The sequence below is a fragment of the Lipophrys pholis genome, assembly GCF_963383615.2.
Source record: "Lipophrys pholis genome assembly, chromosome: 5".
Taxonomy (NCBI): Eukaryota; Metazoa; Chordata; class Actinopteri; order Blenniiformes; family Blenniidae; genus Lipophrys; species Lipophrys pholis.
Window position 1 is genome coordinate 17,725,805 of NC_137628.1, and position 21,383 is coordinate 17,747,187.

Here is a 21,383-nt window from a genome sequence, read left to right on the forward strand (position 1 = left end):
AATACTGTGATTGCATGAATTTGCAGTTTAGATTTCCCAGTATAGTTCATGTAAATTGCTGCTTTTGTTTACTTTAAGCTCCCAGAGCAGAGTGAATTAATACAAAGAGGGATTTCTTCATAGAGGGTCAAATATTGGAGGATTTAAATGTCTGTAAAAACCTATGACCGTTTTCTTAAAGTCTACTTCCTTTTTTTTTTTTTTCTAAGCAACCGTATGTGTGACTGCACTTATGTTTAAATGACACGGATTGGCTGACTTCAGCTGTGTGTGAGAGAGATTTGTGTGCATGTGCAGGAATTTCTGCATTCCTTTGACTTATGGCTGAAACGGTGACTATAATTGACCCACCATGCTCAGACCTGGCCTCTGCAAAATATTTAGTGGCGGCACAATGTCTCTCCAGGGACTGAGAGGTGGTAACTCTGTGACAAACCGGACTGTGTTTCACTCAACATGTTCTGAGTGCACCCTTTCATTACAGTGGCGAATTTGTCTTCATTTAAACAATATATTTTAAAATGAATGAGGCCCTAAAAAATGTCAGCGGTTACAGTTAGTTTATTTTACATTTGGATGTAATTTCATTTAATTAGAGGGGGAAATGGATACTGGCCAGTGTGGACATCTTTCTCCGTCCTAAATTAGCAGGATCTAGTTTTAGGAGCATTAGTAAAACTGTCAGATCCTGCTGTGTTCAAGATGGATGGGTTTAATGCCTGAACACACAGTCATTTTGCTTTGGCTTGCCTAATACACTGAAGTGAACAATAGTACTTTTGTGTTTTTGTGTGATTTTGTGGCATTTCTGTATTGTTTTATCAACTTTATGCCCCATTACCAGTTTTCTGCCTCAAGACAGAAGAATTAAAGATCTGGTGGAAAAACTGTTCAGATTATTATTTTTAAATAATAAAAACTCTACAACTGTATTCTGTATTCTATACACAGCACCCAACTTGATATGTTCTTATTGGTAATTTTGACTTGTTGGCATGTTAGAAGTAATATCCTCCTGCCTCCGGAAGGCTTTCAACAGCATCAGTCTGTCGACAGACACAATAACCCTCAAAACATTATTCCTGCTTTCTCTGCCATGCTTCACCTCTGCCCTCAACGTTTTCCCGTTCAGCTCTTGTCTCTCAGATGAACCCCTATCCCTCACGCTCCTCATGTGACCAAAACAAAACACAAGCAGCACTCCTTTGGTTTTATCAATCAGACGTGTCTGCAGGATAGCCAGTCTAAACAGTGTTATCAGCGCTGCTTGCAGACTGAAACGAGTCCAAGCACAGTGAAGCACACTCTGTGGTTCTAATATTGTTTTATGGTTACATAACCTGATTGTAGACACTGGAGTCTGTGCACAAGAAACGGTGCTCCTTTAGTTTTCCAAGAAAAAGTTTGGGAGTTTGGGTCGTCTGTCATCTGAAAAGCAACTTGATACTTAGAATCTACATTTTAAGTTGAAGAAAGACTTGTGACTGTTTGGCACCGTCTCATGTTGTTGTCTCCTGATTCACTATCGGGCAATCGGCGCTTTGTCATTGTAAAGCAGTTGTGCTAACAGACAACTCCAGTCCCACCTCACACTGAAAAGAACACTAGTCATTTGTTGAATGCTGCTAAAATGACAAACGCTTGTATTATAGATACCCTCTAGTGGCCAAAGTAATGATGACGGGGAAAAAAGATAGACTGAATTTGAAGAGAGTTTAAAAGTCTGTGTTGGGACAGATGACTCTGAAATAGAAGCCTCCTCTTTACAAAAAGCATCCTGGAATTATTCTAACATGATGTATCAAACCTTTACATTTCTTTTTTTTTTATGTGTCTCTGTGTGTTTGACCTGTAATTGAATAGCAACCTCCCCAGGGTGCACCCGCCTTCCAATCCTGAGTTAGATGAAGCTGTGTAGAACTTTGATGGGTTTTCAACCTAACAAACATACCTATGTAATTATTTTCAACCAAATTATGACAATTATCACCTAGACCTACCCAAACTGCAACCACTTCTTCTTTGAACTTTATTTTTACTGTCACAATAAAAGCTGGATACGCCAGCCCTCTAAAGCAGTGGCGCCCAACCCTTTGGGTCAGAACCTCTTTAAAAGTTAGCAGAGATTACATGGAAGGACTGAAGCTTTGCCTGATGAGGTTGTCCAGATAAAATTTTACAAAGCAAACCATAATATGCATTTTCATAGAATTCACAGTGTACTTGGTGAGCTGCTCTTTGCTTTTATTCTGAAGGCTACTACTATCACAAGTGTGTCAGTATTTGGCTTCAGTGTAATATTTGTCAAATCAGAGATTGGAGAAGGGGAAGAAAGAAATAACAAGTTGGGGGCCACTGCGGATGTGGATTTGAAACAACTTCAATCATTGTTGGGTTAACATTGACACTCGCCAACTATCACAACTTTAAAAATTACCCACTGTGTCAAAATATGGACTGAAAGAGGACTGAAAATATTTATATATGTTGTTGAAAATCTGTGGATATTTGACCATGATTGGGTTTCAGTATGTTTTGGATGTCTTTGCCTGCAGTCCTTAAGACACATTTGACATTTCAATGTGCCTCACTGCTATCCGCTAACAGCTGGTTGACAGTCTAATCTGCTCATGAAAAGTACCGCGCAAAAACTCATATTGGCAGGTTCACTGCAATGTTTGTTCTCAAGAAATAAATCTTTAAAGTGGTGATTACAGATGAAATATGTGGGCGGCTGTTTGTCAGCCATCCAGATAAAAAGCAATTGATTCAGAAAAGATAAATTGTTGCTGCCTTTTATGCTGTGAGCGCCACAAATGAAATTCCAAGTACTTTGTATTTGATTTGGAGAAAGATGATTCAAAAACCTGAACAAATGAATTCAAAGATGATTGGATTTTAATGGAATTTGGCTAAATTAACCCAAAACTCTGCTGACGGACAACAAAGTGTGTCTTGTGAACTGATCTGTACTACTCTTTAGGAAAAACACAGCATTTGTGAAAAGATTTTTTAAAAATCCTGCATAAAAAAACAACCACAAATGTCCTCAGTGAATATGTTTTGTGGTCAAGAAGTGAAATCTGACAGAGCTTCAGCGACTTGCAGAGGATTTTTTTTTTTTCTTTGCGCTGCCGATTTAATCCGGGTCTTTCTCTGATGTTGGTTCCAGTACTGCAAGCTCTGCTGAGGTCTGAGACATGTGAGAAGATTAGCCTCTCCAAGCTGTTAAGAGAGCTGTGATGATTTAAGGATTTAAGCAGCAACTAAGTGAAATTAAACAAAGCCTTCATTCTTTTTACTTCTATAAAGGGACAGATTTCCGAGGAGATGGATCAGAAAGTCTGCAAGAGAATAACAGAATAAAGGTTCAATCAAACTTGGGGGGTGAGGGGTAATCTAGTTTGAGCTGGCACCAAACTCTCCTTAAATTGTGGGGATAAATCAGACATTCCTAGTTTGCTTCCAAAGAACCAACATAGTTTATATTTCAGCTGAGATTATAATTTGTTAAGGAAATTAACATGATACCGGCAATAATTTGTAAGAATGTTTTAACAAAGTGGAGATGATCAATCTTGCATAATATTCTGTATGAAAATGAAGCAAGACAAGCTTGTCTTTCACCAGCCACATCCTCACTACAGTCTAAACTGACTCCTTCACTTTCTCTTCTATCAGGGGCACACATGCACGCACACAAACACCCACTTTTACATCAGGACAAGGGAGGTCACGATAAAGGCTTGACAGGTGGCGGTTAAACTGTCTGGAGGGCCTGTTCCTGGAAGGGGGGGGGGGGGGCAGCTGTGAGCAGCTCATGATAGTGTATCTATACTGGGCATCGCAGCAACACCTTTCACCAACCTGAGTTATTGCTCTGGGGTTTCCTGCTGACACAGACATGCAAACACACGGACACTGTATGATGTACAGATTTGCTGTAAATGCACGAAACCGGGCAGTCTTTGACTCATGTGTGCCTTTGAATCATCTCTCTCAACATCTTACAGTGTCAAAAAAATCCCACAGACATACAGTATATCTGTTTTTAGACCTAATAAAAGACCAAAACCTGAAGTCAGACACCTGAAGAGGTGACGTGATGTGAACAGGTGTGTCTGGTGCTACTGTCTGCCACCATAACATTGGTGCACAGTGCAGGTTTAGTCATACGCATTCCAAGACACCAACGTTCACACCCACAACAGCACACATCCAAACAAGCCGTCAGACACAGACAGACGGAGAAATGACAAACCTGCCTCACAAAAATACATACACATACGCATCGTCCTATAATTATCCCAATACATTTACCTCATTCTTTCGCTCAAGTCTTCGAGGCAGCACCTGGCAGCATTACTTCAGAGAGTCTGAAATAGACTGGCACTCACAGATATGCAAAGAAACTCTGGGTAGTGCTTGTTTATTTATGGAGCACATTATGGGCAATTTATGCTTAAAAGTCCATTTTGTACATTTATTCAGACACAGTGTAGAACAAAATCACAACAAATTAAGACATATAAGTCGATTTGAAAATAATGTAAAACAGAAATTGGGAAAGATGAAACTGAACAAATTAAAAAAAATAAAAATAAAAAAAAGTTCAAAGCATCAATAATTGCCGGATGTGGAGCCACAGAGATCATCTGCCAGACCTAAGGGTGCAGTCATTTGGCCAAAATCCATGGATTAATCCAATTTAATTGAAGCTGCTGCACAGACAAGGGTTTATTTCTCATAGTCTGGATAGAACAGAGTCACGGAGGTCCACTGACACATAGAAGATACACAGTTTAGACAGATTTAATAGTAACCCACCAGAGTGTGGAAATTCCCAGTGTGGAAAGAATTCATTGCATCTTACTTTCACTTTCCTTGGGGCATTTCCTCACCTTGAGTACTGCGGTTTCTCAAAGTGACTTTACGTTTCATCTCAAATTCATATATAATTTTCTCCCTCTTATTCTTGACACCCATATTGGATCATTTGGCAGGCGACCTGACTTCACACCACAAGTAGCATTTTCAGATTTTGGTTCAGAGTTGTGTGTGTGTGTGTGTGTGTGTGTGTGTGTGTGTGTGTGTGTGTGTGTGTGTGTGTGTGTGTGTGTGTGTGTGTGTGTGTGTGTGTGTGTGTGTGTGTGTGTGTGTGTGTGTGTGTGTGTGTTTCGGAGGGGGGGGGGGGGGGGGGGGGGGGGGTTGCGTGCTGCCAATAGAGTAGGAGAGAAGATCAGTGTGCCACATCCAGCCTCCACAATTTGAGAATTGTTCTTTACACTGAGCGAACTGCACAGTTTATTACTTGATGGTGGACAAATCTGTGCTCGATATTTCTATCTATTGTGACAAATGAAGATTGTAAGCTAAATCTGCAGTAGTTTACAGCTTGTTACTACATCGTGGTGTAACTTAATTGCCAAAAATGTGGTGACCAGCAAATCCTAGCTGAGAGAGTGTGAAGGCCACTACACATTTTATCGATCTAAAGTTCATTACAAGGCAATTTATAGCTGTCAATTACCTTCAAACGTATGTTTTTGGACCGTGGGAGGAACCTGGAGGACCTCGAGAAAACCCACCACTACACCACTGTGTGGTCTGTGAAATATTTCATCCGTTGAAATGTTTAGTGTTTCAGTTGATAGAATGTTACTCCTCCTTACACAGGTCAACATCATTTATGGCCAATTTGTTTTTGTTTCATCTAAATTAACTGCAGATTGTCTTAAACTACAGGCAGAGTGTTTGAGGGCGGATCTATCATCGAGCAGCTTGGAACCCTGGGTTCTGTTTCCTGATTGTTAGCACTTTGCCACCTTAAACATTCCCTCCTGACCTCTCTGGCGCTAAAGTCAAATATCATTAGCAGAAAAGGGTGGCGGCCTGTCAATCAAAGCATCAAGCGCATTAAGAAAATGCCCGAACAGATGGCCATTTGGACTTTTAACATTGCTCATTGATGATGCAAGTTTCCCCTTCAGAATAAAACAAACAGTTTTGGTTTGGGTTGCCCCCGCCCGGGGGGTCTCAGCCTTGCCATCTGCTTGCAAGATGAGGACATGTTTGATGAGGGGCCACAGTACCAGGCTTGAAAGCAGGAGCAAAAATCTTTTTCACAGCTTCACTCTGTAACATTGTAGAACGGTTATAATAAAAAGTCCATGTGTGAGGACTGGAGTTGAAGTTGTCCTGTAAACTCTTACTTAATGACTCATATGAAACCACAGTAAGGGAGGATATGCCAGTTTCACAGACAGCCCTCCCTCTTGACTCTGTGACTCCCCCCTTGTGCTAATCATTACGCCTACTTTCTTCCCAACTCCCATTTCCACAATGTGTTTCATGTTGCTCTGTTGAAAGGCCTGCGCTGGAAAACCCCACGTCAGGAGCAGAAGTCACCATAAACAGCCCAAAACGCGGGTATCTCCTTCTCTCATCCCCCTCCGTCTTTCTTCTTCTGCCCAATTGATGAATGAAGTGTGGCGCTTTACCCATCACCCCCAGACCGATCTTTATGTCTGTACCTTCTATAACTTCATAAGGCAGGCAACATCATCCATCGTTGTTATCAACAAAGGCCCGTTCCCGTCCGTACCTCCCTCACAGACATCTAGAAGAGTGAATCTGCTCTCCCACACATGTAGAATAGTCATAAAGTGCCTGTGTGTGTGTGTGTGAGCCTGTGTGTCCCTTCCCTTTCATCACAAGGCTCTTCTTCGGTATCGGTTTGTGCAGTTTTCCATTAACTATCCGAAGTCGAACACACATTTAGACAGCCAAACATTCTCTGGAACAATTATGATGAGCTGCTGGCATTTCATTTCTGTTGGAGAATGAAAGGAAATGGAGGCTTAAGAAAGTCAGTATGTGTGTGTTTTTGTTCTGGCAAGTGTCTGAACATTCATGCGAGTTCGGTTCAGCGGGTTCTGTCTGTGTGAGGTAAATCACTCCGTTTGTGGTTTGTAGGCCCACCGAGCTGCACCTACAAACCGCACTGTGGCTGGCTCACACACTCACCGGGGCGCAGGCCCATTGGACTCCATACATCTTGGCTTCCTGTGTTTTCTCTCGAACCTTCATTGTTTCTCTCTGACATGAACTTTGGCAAAGCCTCCCGTTGGAAAAAACAAAACAAAACAAAACCAAAAAAAAGTGAACGCCCAGTCCTGAGAAAAGAGAGAGGGAAGGGAGGAGGTCAGGGCGTCTTGGAGAGGAAAAATTGAGTGCTGCAGAGAGAAAGAGTTAGCCTCCATTTTCTGTGACACCGAGCATTCGCCAACCTCAAAACCACAAGGAATGGACTGGAGAGCAATGAGTAGAGGGGCTTATGAAAGCCACTGTGGATGAAGGCAATCTTAAACAAGCTGAGAGCTTTGGGTTTCTGTGGTGGCTGGTAAAGGCTCCAGTTGTCTCGGAGGAGGACTGAACAACACAGTTTGTTTACACAAAGTAGTGGGACGTACTGGCGTTACGTGCTTACATCACTCCCATAAATGATGACAGCATAGATTGGATCACCGGTCATTTGGTTTTCCTCTGAATTCTTCTTTACCGAATTCACCAGCCCAATACAACACGGTCCACATTCTTCAGAAGTAGCAGGGTAAGATAGTGGCGATACACAATCAGAGACACTGGTTTGGTTAAACCATGCAAAACTGGAAAAATAAAAAACGCAGATGTATTCATTCTGAGAAAAAACTATATCCTGCATGTGACCCTTCTCAACTCAACTTGCAGCCAGTGTTTTCATTTGTTTTTTTTGGCTGCAGGCATTGTGGTCAGTGCTTTACTACATGCAAATGTTTAGATGATGATGTTCTGAAGTAAGAATTGATGTTAGAATTGCAGTGAAGTAATGCTCCCAAAAATCGACTTTTTCTTTTTCTTTTTTTTTCTGGAGATAAGTAGGTGATTCTAGTCTTTCAATTGAATTTCATGTTTTAAAACATTATTGTAACTTGCACTGAAGCATGCAATATTTGCCATTACCTGCTTTTCAATACTAGAAACCTGCTTGGCCGAGCATATAGAGAAATAGATTGATTTGAGCAACCAACATTACTTTAATATCAAAGCATTATGCAGTGTTTTTAACAGTACAGTATTTTTTTACTGATCTGCTTATTTGTTCATCATTTTTATTGAGCTACTCAGAAAATATCCTCAGACGCCACATGACTGCACAGCAGGCATTTGCATGTCAGACTTCTCAAAAGTTGTTCACAAAATGGTGAGGAAGGCCTTCCCAGTCAGATTTATTTCATTTGACCACAAATTGCTGCTGTTGGACATGCTGGAGCAATTGAATCTCAACGTTTAGCTAATGTGCGGGTACATAAACTTATTGACATTGTTTAGATATTCTGTGTGTGTTGTGTCCCAGCAACAAGTCTACACACGACAACAAACTGCTTCTCTGACAGTGCAACACTTCATAACATGTGCAGTGTGGATTTCCCTGGCCTGTGAAGCTATATTGCAGTTGGACTATTTTTCACATATATGGCATCATGGCGTCATGCATGTGAAAACTGCATGAAAATATCTCAACTTAAAAAAAAAAAGTTTTCTATTTAGTTTAAATAATTCAATCTGTCTGTGTGTATTTTCCTGAAAGCACATTGCCTCAATCATTTTTTCCCCAATTGGCTTCCAAGCCAAACCCCTAACACATGGAGCCAGCGGGTAAATGTTGGTCATGTTGTCAATGTTAGTTACTTTGACGCTTAACTGGGGTTTAAAACTGACTTGTTAGTGAACCAATGGTCGGACTTAGAAACTTGGGAATCTGTAACCAACTCTGCACCAGGAATGTGAGGCATGCCCCCACCCCCCACCCCCCCAGGGTCTAATGTGCCTCTCAAGGATTCATTAGTGGAGGATGTGACATCACTTAAAGACTGTGCAGTCTCTTGTCTGTCAACCAGCATGTTATATACTTCATGTTATTGTCACGGCTTTAAATCAGCATCGAATACATTCGGATTACTTAGAGTGCCGTTAATGTAAACCACGAATCCTACGACGCCATTTCAGTGCCATTGCCTTGTTTAATGTCAGTCACAGTCAGAGGTCATTTGTGTTCTTTATAGTCCCAATCAACTCTAAATGTGCCGACAGTAGCAGGTTGCGAGAATAGATGTTTATCAATAATCATCACCTTCTGCGTGGTCACTGTATCACTACTGGGTGAAGAGATCTATAAAGCTCTCTCTCTGTACATAATTCAAGGCTTTCATTGTAATTTCTTTTTCCTTTGCTTGGCATATTGGCTGATTTTCAAAGTGTTTATACAAAGTCCCAGAAACCCGTCCAAGCAGATTAATTGTGCCGTCGCACTATGTGAGATGGTGAAATGGAAAGAAGATCACAGAGCAAGCTGCAGTTTCTGCGTTTTCTCTTTGTTTACGTTAAACGCACTGCACTCATTCAGTTCGTCAAGCCGAACATTTCACTTCGAACAAGCAGATGTGAGTCACACGAGCATCATTAAGCACATAAACCACCCAAATGAGTGGCTCATTGAAAGGTCCCCAGATGCCAATTACGTACTGCTCCAGTAGTGATGTGGCCAAACTCTTCTCTAGATTTGAGAGCTGCCTCAAATTTAGGATTTATAGCCGAGCTGGCTGCGTAAGGAGCATTTAGCTGAGATCAGAGCCACATAAACCAATACCACAAGAGAGCACAACCAGAAGTAACTAAACACAGATGAGAAGATGGGCTCATAAAACCCACACACCGTGACGCAGAAAAAAAATTGATTGATTCTATGGGGCTTTAAATTGTAAAATTTCACAGTTGTTGGTTTTGTTTTGTTTTTTGTGACTGACTTCATAATCGATAATTCAAAAAGTTGTCAAATAAATGTATGAAAAAGATGCAATTTTCCACACCCTAGATTAAATTTACAGTAGAATATAAAGCTACATAACTGGGGCCAGTGAGTGTCTGTTCGCCTGCACGAACCATATAAATAACCGACAGGGCATCTTTATAAAATAATGGTCAGCACAAACACAGTGATTAGAAAATTAAAGCGTGATTTACTTCTTAAATGGAGTGATTGTACAAAATTGTGAAAAGTGTGATTAAAAACAAAAAGCTGTCATATCTGGAAAACAATAAACTGTTTAATGAAATGATAAACCATCATGAGAGTCTACAAAACATTTAGCGATGCCATCTTTTAAATACTGAAGCGTAGCGAGATGGACTGTTCAAAAACTGTATCGCTCTATTATATGAGAGTTTTATAAGGAGCTCTTGGTGTTACTCAGCAGCCTTTATATAGCTCTCTGACTCAAATTAGTTGAATATCAGAAGCTGATATACATTTTTTTTTTAATTACTCTTCTTCCAGTTTTGTTTTTTGAAATTTGACAGATGAAATTGTGGTTTTACAAAAGTCAGTTGTAATGGTCGGTGATGATTTCCCTTTTTTGAAGATGGAAAACAAATATAACAAAACATGGTTCTGCAGTGTCTTGTATCAATAACATGAATGGGCAAAAAAAGGGTATTTTAGAGTCTCTCATTGGTAAAAATGGGCAGAGGTTCACCAATTTTAGAAAAACTAAGATTGTATGTGTTTTCTAGACATGATATGGGGTTATCATGGTCAAGATTCCATGATGGGGATTTTTACAAGTATAAAGGCTCAGTGAGTTCATGGTTTGATCCTCCCTGTCGATATGTCAAAGTGTCTTTGGGCAAGATCCTAATCCCACAGTTTCTCCCACTATGCAGATACTATGGAAGGCAGCCTCCACCATTTGTATGAGAATACGTGTGCGATTGTGTAAAGTGTGTTTAAACTGCCGAATTTACTCAACTTTACCGAAGATCAGATCTCAGTGGCAGTGCTCTGGATCGCAGGCGAATACTCAACTTCTAATCCTACAAATACGGGTAGATTAACAGAAAAAAACAATCAAAACATTGTACAATAATCCATTTATAAGCCTCTTCCTCTTGGTTTACATTAACACTGTACAACAGCTGGTAAAAAAAATAAAAGAAGCACTTAGTCATGAGAAAAAAGTTTGACAAGCTGGATGCACAAATGGAGATGAGGCTCAGCAGTAATAACCCCTGGAGAACACAGCTGTCTGGTTTGGACATTGTTCATTGGCAGGAAAGTTGCATCAGTAGTTTACATGTTGTTAAGGAGATGCTCATTTCTCTGTACAAACAATAGAAATTTTCCTAATTGGCAGAAATAAATTCTGCTCTAATCATTTCAGGACATGGCTGTGAGACAAATCCATCAAAGAGAAAAGCCTGAGTCTTCCTCAATCAACTTTCCTTTTCAACGACCCAATACTGTTTATGTCCCTCCACCACAAACATGGCTCAATCCCAGCCAGTGTGCACACTTTCCCAGAACTCAGAACATAACAGAATCTCTAACGTGTTATCGTTTGGACCGCTCGAGTGCCATGATTACTCATGAGGATTTGGCAAAGACCAACCGATTCAGAACCGGTAAAGAATAAAGCCTCTCTTCAGGCATTTGAAGTCGCAAGGGACGATTCTCATCCTTCTCTTGTGATAGAAAACACATCTCCTCTGCTGCCCTGTTGTATCCTGTGAGGAGTTGTGTTCGATGCCGTGAGGAACATCTGGATCCAGTCACTCCACCGCTGGCTCGTGAGCGCGGCCTCTAATGGAACATGTGAATGTGTTGTGAGATCCGGCTTGAACAGCTGCGATTAGCTCGATTACATATTTGGCCCAATAGAAGCAACGTGCTAACTCTTCACGCATTCTGATTTAACTTGGTACATTGATGTTTTAACAGCCTTTAAGAGCCAATGCAGAAGGTCATTGAGGAAAACAGAAGAAAACAAAAAACAATCATACATGAGACTTGCAGGAAAAGTGTAACAGGATCTGGGAGAACGCCACAGGGTGAATGAGGTAAATGTAAAGAATGCAAACAAGCTCGGGGGAATTACCATTCAGAGACTCTGGTGAAAGTTGATTGATATTGCTGCAGAACTTTCTTTCCTGAGAATTCGTTTTCTTTTCTTTCTTCTAAGCCATGACACTACCCGTTTGGCTGGCCTGAGGCAGTGACAGAAAAACATGTCTTAGCATATGCAAACACACTTGCCAATACATGGGCCAAAGGTATCAGTAGACCTCCTTGAGCTCTACAATTTCCTGTAGGAACTTGTAAGTTCACTCATGATGATGGTTATATCTTTATATACAGGCCATAGGAAAATGACATTACAATTAGTGCAAGTTTGACCCAGAACCAAAATAAACATGGAGAACCAATTGGAAAAATACATAAACATTGACTGGAGATGTAATCTGCTTTGTTCACTTAATTACTCTTCCATGTCTTGCTGGCATGGTGACCTGTATGTCTCAAGCAACCCTATTGGAAATAGGAGCCTAATAGGAGCAAAGGCACTGTGGTAGTCTTGTACTCTCGGTTTAGCCTTTGTTTTGATAGACTGTGATTTTCCTTGTCTGCACAAGCAACGATATTGAACTGAAGGGAAGGATAATGGGATGTTTTGTACTAAACAAAGTCGGATAAAGCTGTCCAGGAATGGGCATGAAATTGTCAGCTGTTCTGGAAGAGTGTTTTTGGCAGAAGGCTGGAAGGAGATTTGGTCACCATCTGTACTCTGTTTCCATCGGACTCATAGGCATAGAGAGGTACAGCTAATCATGGGAAAATTTTCCTCAGGGTTTTTCTTTTTTTTCATATGACAGCAACAGAATGATCAGGTTGTTGCGTTTCCTTTCATCATCAGGGTTGAGTTCCTCACTATATGCAAACAATCTTGAGAACGTATGAGAAAATGTTTGGAAAATATGCCTCAACCAATGTGACATCCGAACAGTGTGTTTTGTTTATTCTTTTTTAAAATTTGTCCTCTTTACAAATTGACGCAACAGTACTTTGCCTTAATAATCAACAGACCTCCTTCATAAAGAAGTATTGAGTGCTGAAATGTTTGGACACAGTGGCAGATGTCAAATATTATCAAGACTTCAAAAGAAAAACTCTTACATTTCAATATTCATTGTGTAGGGCCTTTCTGCTCACCATACGCAACAAACTCTGATGCATTGTGTTTTGTGAACCAGCAAAATCATCCGAAGCAGTTTGAGCTACAATATCTAGTCTATTTGATCAAACCACAGTCCAGCCTTCACTCCCAATATTCATCAGTCAGCTTTAGTATTTTGTGACCATCTCTTGGGGCACTTTTGATAAATTCAACTTCAGAACATCAACAATACACAAGAGCTGCAAATATGGAGATGCTCTTATTCCAATTGTGAAGCCATTGGAACTTGTGAAAATCTGTTTTTTTACATGCTTGACAAGTTTGCCTATTTGTCCTGCTTGTAACGCATCAACTTTGAGGTCACACTGTTACATTTTTGCCTTGTAAATCTGGCCCACGACATTGTATTATTATGAGTTGATAATGTAATTCACTTTGACAACGGTGGTAATAATGTTGTGGCTGATTGATGAACATGAAAACATTCAGGAACATTCAAGTGAGGTGAAAATAGAGATGCTAAGAGAAGAGGAAAAAAATGGTCGTCATTATACAGTTTGGTGCAGTGTCATTTATAGTATTACTCATTTGTAGACCCAAAAAATCTGACAAGGTGCAGCTCAATCATACCTAAAGGTTACTTCAATACTAATACTACATTTTATTTGTAATACACTTTTCAATCATGTGCAGGATGAAGCAGTATAGAAGATGAATGGATGAACTTTTCATATCGAGTGTCAAAATGATAACGCTGCCGTTTAAACAGATGATAGAAATAAGACAATTGGCAAATAAGAATAATTGGTTCAAAATAAAGCCACTGACTGCCAGTGAGAGGAATGTTTAGACACAGTCTAGCAATGTATTGTGTAAAGCACACAGAAAACTTCTTTTTTTTTTTTTTCTGCACAGGAGCAAGCTCGGTGAAAACGACTACCAAGAAATGACAAAAGGAGGAAAAGATGAGGATAATATGAAATGCTGGAGGAAAGAGTGGGAGTCCGTTCTTGAGCGTGGATCAAGAAGCACAGCTGAGGGGTGGAGGAATGGGACAAAGTGAGGCATTTGAATTTTTCAGAGAGAGGATGGGAACGGAAGTATAGTGGAGTAGTGGAGTGTACAGTAAACAAACAGTTCAGTGGAAAGAGCCCTCCAGCAGGTCCAGCTGAGTTCACACATTCATGCTGAACAGTGTCGCAGACTGCATGTCGTCACGGTGCATTCCCATCCTACCCCCCCCCCCCCCCCCCCCCCCCCATTATCATCTATCTTTCTGTTCCTCTCAAACATTGTATCTCTGGACTTTTTCTGGTTCTCCTCTGCACACAGTCTTTCATGAGGTTTCATGAGGACCATGCTGGAAGATGTCAGTGTTGTAGAGCATTTCTGATTTCCTGAGTAAACATAAACACAGATGTGTAAGAACAGACGTTTCACCCTTGAGCCCGACAAAGGGAGGAGAAGCCAGACAAAACTATGGTCACAGAGAGACAAAGGTTTAGCTTGGAAAAGAAAAAAGGCACCAGTTGACAGTGTGAGGAATTATTGAAGGATCTTTTGCCCTCTCTCGTCCAAACAAGTTATAAACAAGACTGCCATTTCTCTTCCAGCACTAGCATATTCCTGGCTATTCACTGGGAGACAAAGTCACATCTCGTCTCATGTTTTCATTAAAGCCGTTTCATGTGCGAGGCAAGAGAAAAGTAATGTGCCACTGGCTTATGTTTCAATCAGCATAACATCATTTTCATTCCGTTTTTTCTTTTTTCTCTTTCCAACTTTCTCCTCTTCCCTTCTTCAAAGAGATTTCCTTTGTACTCGTCCCTAACCATACTTCCCACGTCCATATACTGCCCCTCTATATCCCTTTTTCTTTAAGAGGAAGAAAAGTCCCAGATGACATTTCCCAGCGGAAATGTCGGAGGCACATCAGGAAACTTGTGAAATCCATCTCCCCTGGCCCCTTGTGCAGCTTCTCAACATGTTAAAATACCTCTGTCTCTATCAATACTTTCCAATGCTAACATTAAACAAGGCGGACCTTGCAAACACTGACTTGGCACACTGTTCCCATTGTTAGTCCGACAGTAAAATGGTTTATAGCCGCTTGCACAGACACTGGCCTCCCTGACATTGTGCCTCAACAGTTATAGGGTGGCCATAGGGACTCATCTGGGACCAGCATGCTGCCCAGTCGCTCGTATAATTGTGCTTCCGTAAACAACAAGGCCAATCAGTCACTGGGGAGACTAAAATACCCTCCCTCATGCAATGCACCCAAACAAAACGCCAAAATAAGACACAAGGTTGAAAAGCAGAATGACCCGCTGATCTTTGTAGTCCCACTGTGGTGATTGGTAGTGACACACAACTATGTGTAAACACAAGGGTAAATATAGGATTTCATCTATACTGATCAAAGCTAATCTCTATAAAAAAAAACAATACCCAGAACTTGTTTGAAAATGAGATGAAGCTGATTTTTACCAACATGGCAGTAGCCGGGGTTGTGCATGCCAACCTTTTAAGCATATTGCAGGACGACATTAGAATAATAGTAATCCAACTCCTTTTGCATTGTAATAACCACATTCCAATAAAGTTCAGTCTGGCGATATTATCGCTTGAAACTTTGTTCCCCTGACTAGACTAGAATTTATTGATTGAACTTCCAAAAGGTCTGGAGGACTGATGTGTAATCTTTTCAATGTCAGGATGTCTAGTTGAAGCACAGCAGCGCTGCCATCAACACTTGATTTGCGACCCTATCCACTGAACTGACGAGACAGCCTTGATTAATGCTGTGCACTGCTGACAATCGAACAACCAACTGCAGGATTTGGATTTGTCTGTACATAAACCGCAAAGTAACTCAATTCCCTCTGTGGTCGTGGACTGCACTCAAAAGAAAACTGTTTAATCAAAAGTCAAAATTCATTAGGGGCAAATGGGGAAACAAGCTGAGGGATGTTTGACTGGAAACTTTGCGACTCTGAAGTTTTCTTCTGTCCCCTCTGGCAGTCAGCTAGATCTATTTCTGATCTAAATGAAATGAACAAAATATGGCTTTGGAAGAATTTGCATGCATATGTATGTATGTGTGTGTGTATGTACTTGTCTGTGCATGTAAGTTTGCGGGCCATCGTCATCATTCTTCCACTGCAATTTCTCACAGTGAACGTGACCAGTTCAATTCAGGAAGAACTTTGAAATAAAAGAAAACTCTTTGCTTTAAATTCACTTTTCACCATCGGAGCAAATTAGCGCGAGGGGCCAGCTGGTTTGTATCTGGGTACAGTCTGCTGACGTACTCCCCAATTTAATGAAACCTGTGCTGATCTTACACTGTGGCACACTGAAACAAGACCCAGCTGCTGCAGCGCTTGTGACCTGATGTCTAATTGCCTGCAATGGAACGAGCAGCTCGGAAATGTGGTTTTCTGAACTGGGGGAGGGCAGCAGCAGTGGTAGGATAGAGGCAGGGGGGGCAAAGAGAGGAATGACTGACACACAGACGAGAAGGCTCAGAAACCAAGGAAGACGTTAGGTTTTCTGCATTCCAGTAATTTCTGCGCCGCACTTAATTGTTTGCAGGTCTTGAGTGTTGACTTTCGCTAATGGGCTTGCTGAAAGAGTCTGAAGTGTCATTGAAAACAAAACATGCAATCGGATATCATACATGAGATTTTATACACCGCTCAGTGCAGACTTTATGAATGTTTGAAAAACAAACATTTGAAGCATTATCCGGATGACGTTTTCAAGTCTTTCCCGGCTATTCGTTTCATTCTGTTATCATGTCACGCATCAGTTTGGCGAGATAGCCGTGTTAGAAACTGTGAGGTATTTCTCGCACGTCAAACTTTGAAAAACCTTACATGTACGACTGAACAAACCATTTTCAATAGGAAAACACCGCCGGTAATAAATAATCAGATGGCAAGATGCCAAACTCATAAATTTTATCTGATGAAACACAAGTCTCCTTTCTTTTTTTTTTACAACAGTCTGATGTTTTGGCTTTGTTATTTTTACCAGGAAGCATTGCTTGAATTAACATTTCTGTCCCGTGCATTTAAAGATTGCCACTTTAGAAGGCCACTTAAACAGGAACAGGATTGTGTTAACAGAACTGAACAAATGAACCGTTGCACAAATCGGATCAGTGACCTACTTTCTGTTCCTTTAAAATACGCTAAGATGTATTTTCTAGCTTGACCTCATCAGAGGCCAAAATAAGTGTTCGGAGTGTTTATCATTATACAGGAAAAGTTTGACATTTTTGAGAAATGTTTTTTTTTTTCTTTTCTTGCCAAGAGTTACTGGTTGTGTCGTGAGCCATTATTATATATAAAGTTGTGACATTTCAGTAATATGCACGGTGAATTGAAGCCATATGAGGCACTTTTTGATTGAAAATCTAATCAAAGGTCAGTGTTATATTCACATTTTTAATTCATCAGAAATACATTTTTAAAAAAGATCACATTACATGTTGTTCTTCAAGGTACTGACGGTTTGTGATTGATTATACACAAATAACTTTACACATTATTGGGCTTACTTTACGAGTTAACTACTGCAAAAAAAGTCCCCAATTTCTTAGTAAAGTGACATAATAGCTAATTTATCAGCGCTATATGGGTCACCCTAATGACTGATTCACTCATAAAACTCAAGAAGTGAAGCTACATCAGTTTAAAGATGCTCTTTAATCTCAACGTTGACACTCCTTGAAAGACGCAACAGCTGAAGTGGACACCAACATGCTGACTGCAGCAGACGGTGAACTTTCCTTTAAGCCAAGTACACAAAAAATGTCAAGATGTGTTGAGAGAACATTTATACGGCATATTGGGCTGTTGGATTAACTAAGTTAGATCATTAAAGTAGAAAGGAAGGCATGTATTGTATTGCATATAGTTCCATTGCAGAATAATCCACGTATTGTTCAAGTTTGCACATGTTTGAGGCTTGTGTTTGACCTTTGAGTTGAGAGTAACAGGCATTTTAACAAATGCGATGACTTTGGCTTTCAAAAATAACTCACAAGACAGGTGCATTGGAAGTGTGTCGACAAGGGGTTAAACACAGACTCAAGTTAGGGAAAGGGAAAAGAACACATGTTTGTCAGTCTGCGTCATGATCTGACTCAGCTTTATTTCTGTGTGAGAATAAAAAAATGTTTGCATCAAGCTCTGCATATTTCTTGAGTATTTGTTCACCAACTTTACTCCATGAGGATTTGTTTTTAGAAATAATTAGTAAAATTATGATTCAGTGACACTATTTCGCTTCTTTTTTTTATGGTAGTCTGTAACAAGAAGTCGATTTTTCTGGTATCTGTACTTTGACTATATATGTTTCTGACAACTTTTAATTTTACTCTTTGTTTTAACACAAATCTGTACTGTGTACCTCTTGAAAGGGAATCATTACTATTTTAACTCTGAGGACGATTCAGTCAGTCAAAGGATCAAAGCAACTGAGTAACAGTGAAGCTGCACATCTTAACATATTTAAGCGTGAGGATTCTCTATAATGGCTCAATACCATCTGTTCTTGTTACCTCACACACAACATGCAGCAACTTAAAGATGTAATTATTCTTCAGGGTGGCCACAAGCACCTTGTAAGCCCAGGAAATAATTTCTAAACTATCTTTGCTTTGTTCACTTTCCTCAGGCTAGCAATGTGGACTTTGTTGTTTTTTGTTTTTTTCTTCCTCTCCTCAAAATGCACCACGTGCTCTACGTTACTCTTTTTGGTTGACTGTCTGTATTTTCCCACGTTCTTAAGTGGACCAGAGTTCCCTTGTTTGGTCTGACTGAGCTTCTCCTCCTGCACAAATGAAGCAGACTATCCAAAGAAGTGAACTTTGGTCTGTTTATAGTTGCTGTTTTGAAAGAATCCTAAAAGTCCAGCCACATTATCTGTTTTGTCATTCAGGTATTTTTTCTTTAACTCCTGACCCAAAATGGTACATGTTGATCTATATCACTGATGGTGATTAAACTAGTGAATCCAAACCAACAAGCTTAAATATTACTAAAACAGTAGCTATAAATTGTATGTGTGCATTATGGAACCCCTGGCGTGAATGAATTGTGCAGTGTGAAAGAATTCTTTTTAATTTTTGTTTTTTGATTCATTTTGTAATAGAAAACCTGCATTTTTCAAGTTCAATGTATAGATTTCTTCTTTTTTTTTCAAAACAAGTATCTGTACTTTTACTTAAGTAAAGAATTTGAGTACTTTTACCGCCTCTGTCTGATGCAAACATCTTTTTAAACTGATTTCTTATTCCCCGTTCGATTAGATCAAGAATGGGGAAACGGTAGTGCTGAGATTTTGAACCTCAACAGAAAGTCTGCATCTGGTTTCTTGAGTGTCGTGGACCACTTCAACACGTATCATGTCTCCGGGAGGAATGGAAACCTTTAGATGCTCGACAGTTTGTCAGCAGAAAGTGCAGAAAAATAGTCGACAATATGAAAACTTGTTTCTGTTAAAGCTGAAAGTACTCCTAACAAAGACATCAGTTTAAAAAAATGTGTGAATAATGATGCTGTTATTGCATCTGTCAGTAAAGCTAATTGTCATGAGTTTTTCCTCTGTATTCGGTGCCATAACCAGAGACTGGTATTGTTCTTCTCATCTTGCTCTGAAAAGAGATCCACGATATTTTCGATGATTCCATGAAGTGAATGTCATCTGCTTGAAACGACACCAGCCAGCCTGGTTTAAATTCCCTCTGTTAGTTTCATGGCCACATCGTACTGACTGAACAACCAAGAGGAAAAAAGTCTTTGAACCGTTGTTCCAGCATCACTTTGGTTTGGTTTGAGGAAAATGTGAGGGGCTAATTGTTCTGCTGAGTTCAGCATTTTTTCCTTTTTTTGGGCTTTGTTATTGAAGAATAAACGTTACATGAAACAAAGAGAACCAGGCTGAAATTCAAATCACTTCTAGTCACGCTATCCTTTACTGAATGTTTAGCGCGGTAACACGTGCATTTCTGCAGAGCGTTACTTTTTATAAAACACCTTCTGGATGAGGTATACGTTAAAGTGTTGGGGTAAAACAATATGAGCTGAGGTCGGAGTAAGGAAATGAAAACCAAAGCAGAAAAAGGTTTCTGGTTGCCACTTGCCTCATGCCCTTTTGTCTCTTACCTTATCAGTGTCCCGGCTGCACATTTTTACAAATTATTCTGAGAAACGGAGAGGAAAAGGGAGGCCAAAGCCAGGAGATCTGGTATTCATTTACATTCTTACTGGTTTATGCCTCCCCTGCTCTCTCTCTCTCCTTTTTTTTCTTCTTCATGAACAGAAAGCAAGATGGAATTTCAATGGGCCAAAAAGAAACAGCGGGAATCGTTCAGGCAACAAATCCTCGAGTGAGCGTCCCACAGGGATCCGTATGGCTGCCGTGCGGTTGCAATGTCTTTGTCCGCCCATCTCCTCTGATTACCATCGCGTCTCCAGAGAGGTCCATGAGGGCAATATTTGTGTGCATTGGAAAAGATGTGCATGAGCGTGTTGGAAAACGTCTGGCAGATAAATCCACTGCAGTCACGGTTGTGTTTAGAATGGGAGCGGTATTGTAGGTTTGTTATGGATTTTGAACCATTGCTGTGAAATCTCTTTGGAAATGTGAGATAAACTTGTATTTCAAAATGTTTAGGCCTTTAGGTAACATAATAGAAAAGTGCCAGAGTTTGTGTTTGTTTGTTTTATTTTGGTTGGGCTTCGGAAATGTTGTATGTGCTTAACGTAAGCTCTGGAACTTATTCTGTTTTACTCTATCACATAAAATATGGATAAATAGCATTTGATTTGTGGAGCTTTGAACATCTCACACACTCACACACTATCATAGGCTGTTATACCTTTCAGTATCAAGCATGCTTGAGTTCTTCTTTACAGCATTATTATGTTTATACTTTCCAAGTTGCAAACTTTTGCACCTCAGTTTTGTTTAAATTGCACACTTAGAATTTTTGTAGATTTTAGTAGATTTTCCTTTTTTGGAAATCACATTGAGAAAACATCTTTTGCAAAAGAGGTTTGCATGTTAAATGGTAAATAGATTTCACTTGTACAGTACTTGTTAATCACATTCACACACACATTCACATGCCATGCAAGCGGCAATTTCACTGTCAATTGAACCAGCAATCGTTCGATTGAGAGATGATCTATCTACCGACCGATTCATAGCCGCGCCAAATAGTGGATCATAGCTTGTGAGCTTTGTTGAACGTGTTTTATTGTTTACTTTATGGCCTGAAAGTAGTTTTTTTCCCACCTTACCTAATGATTATATTTT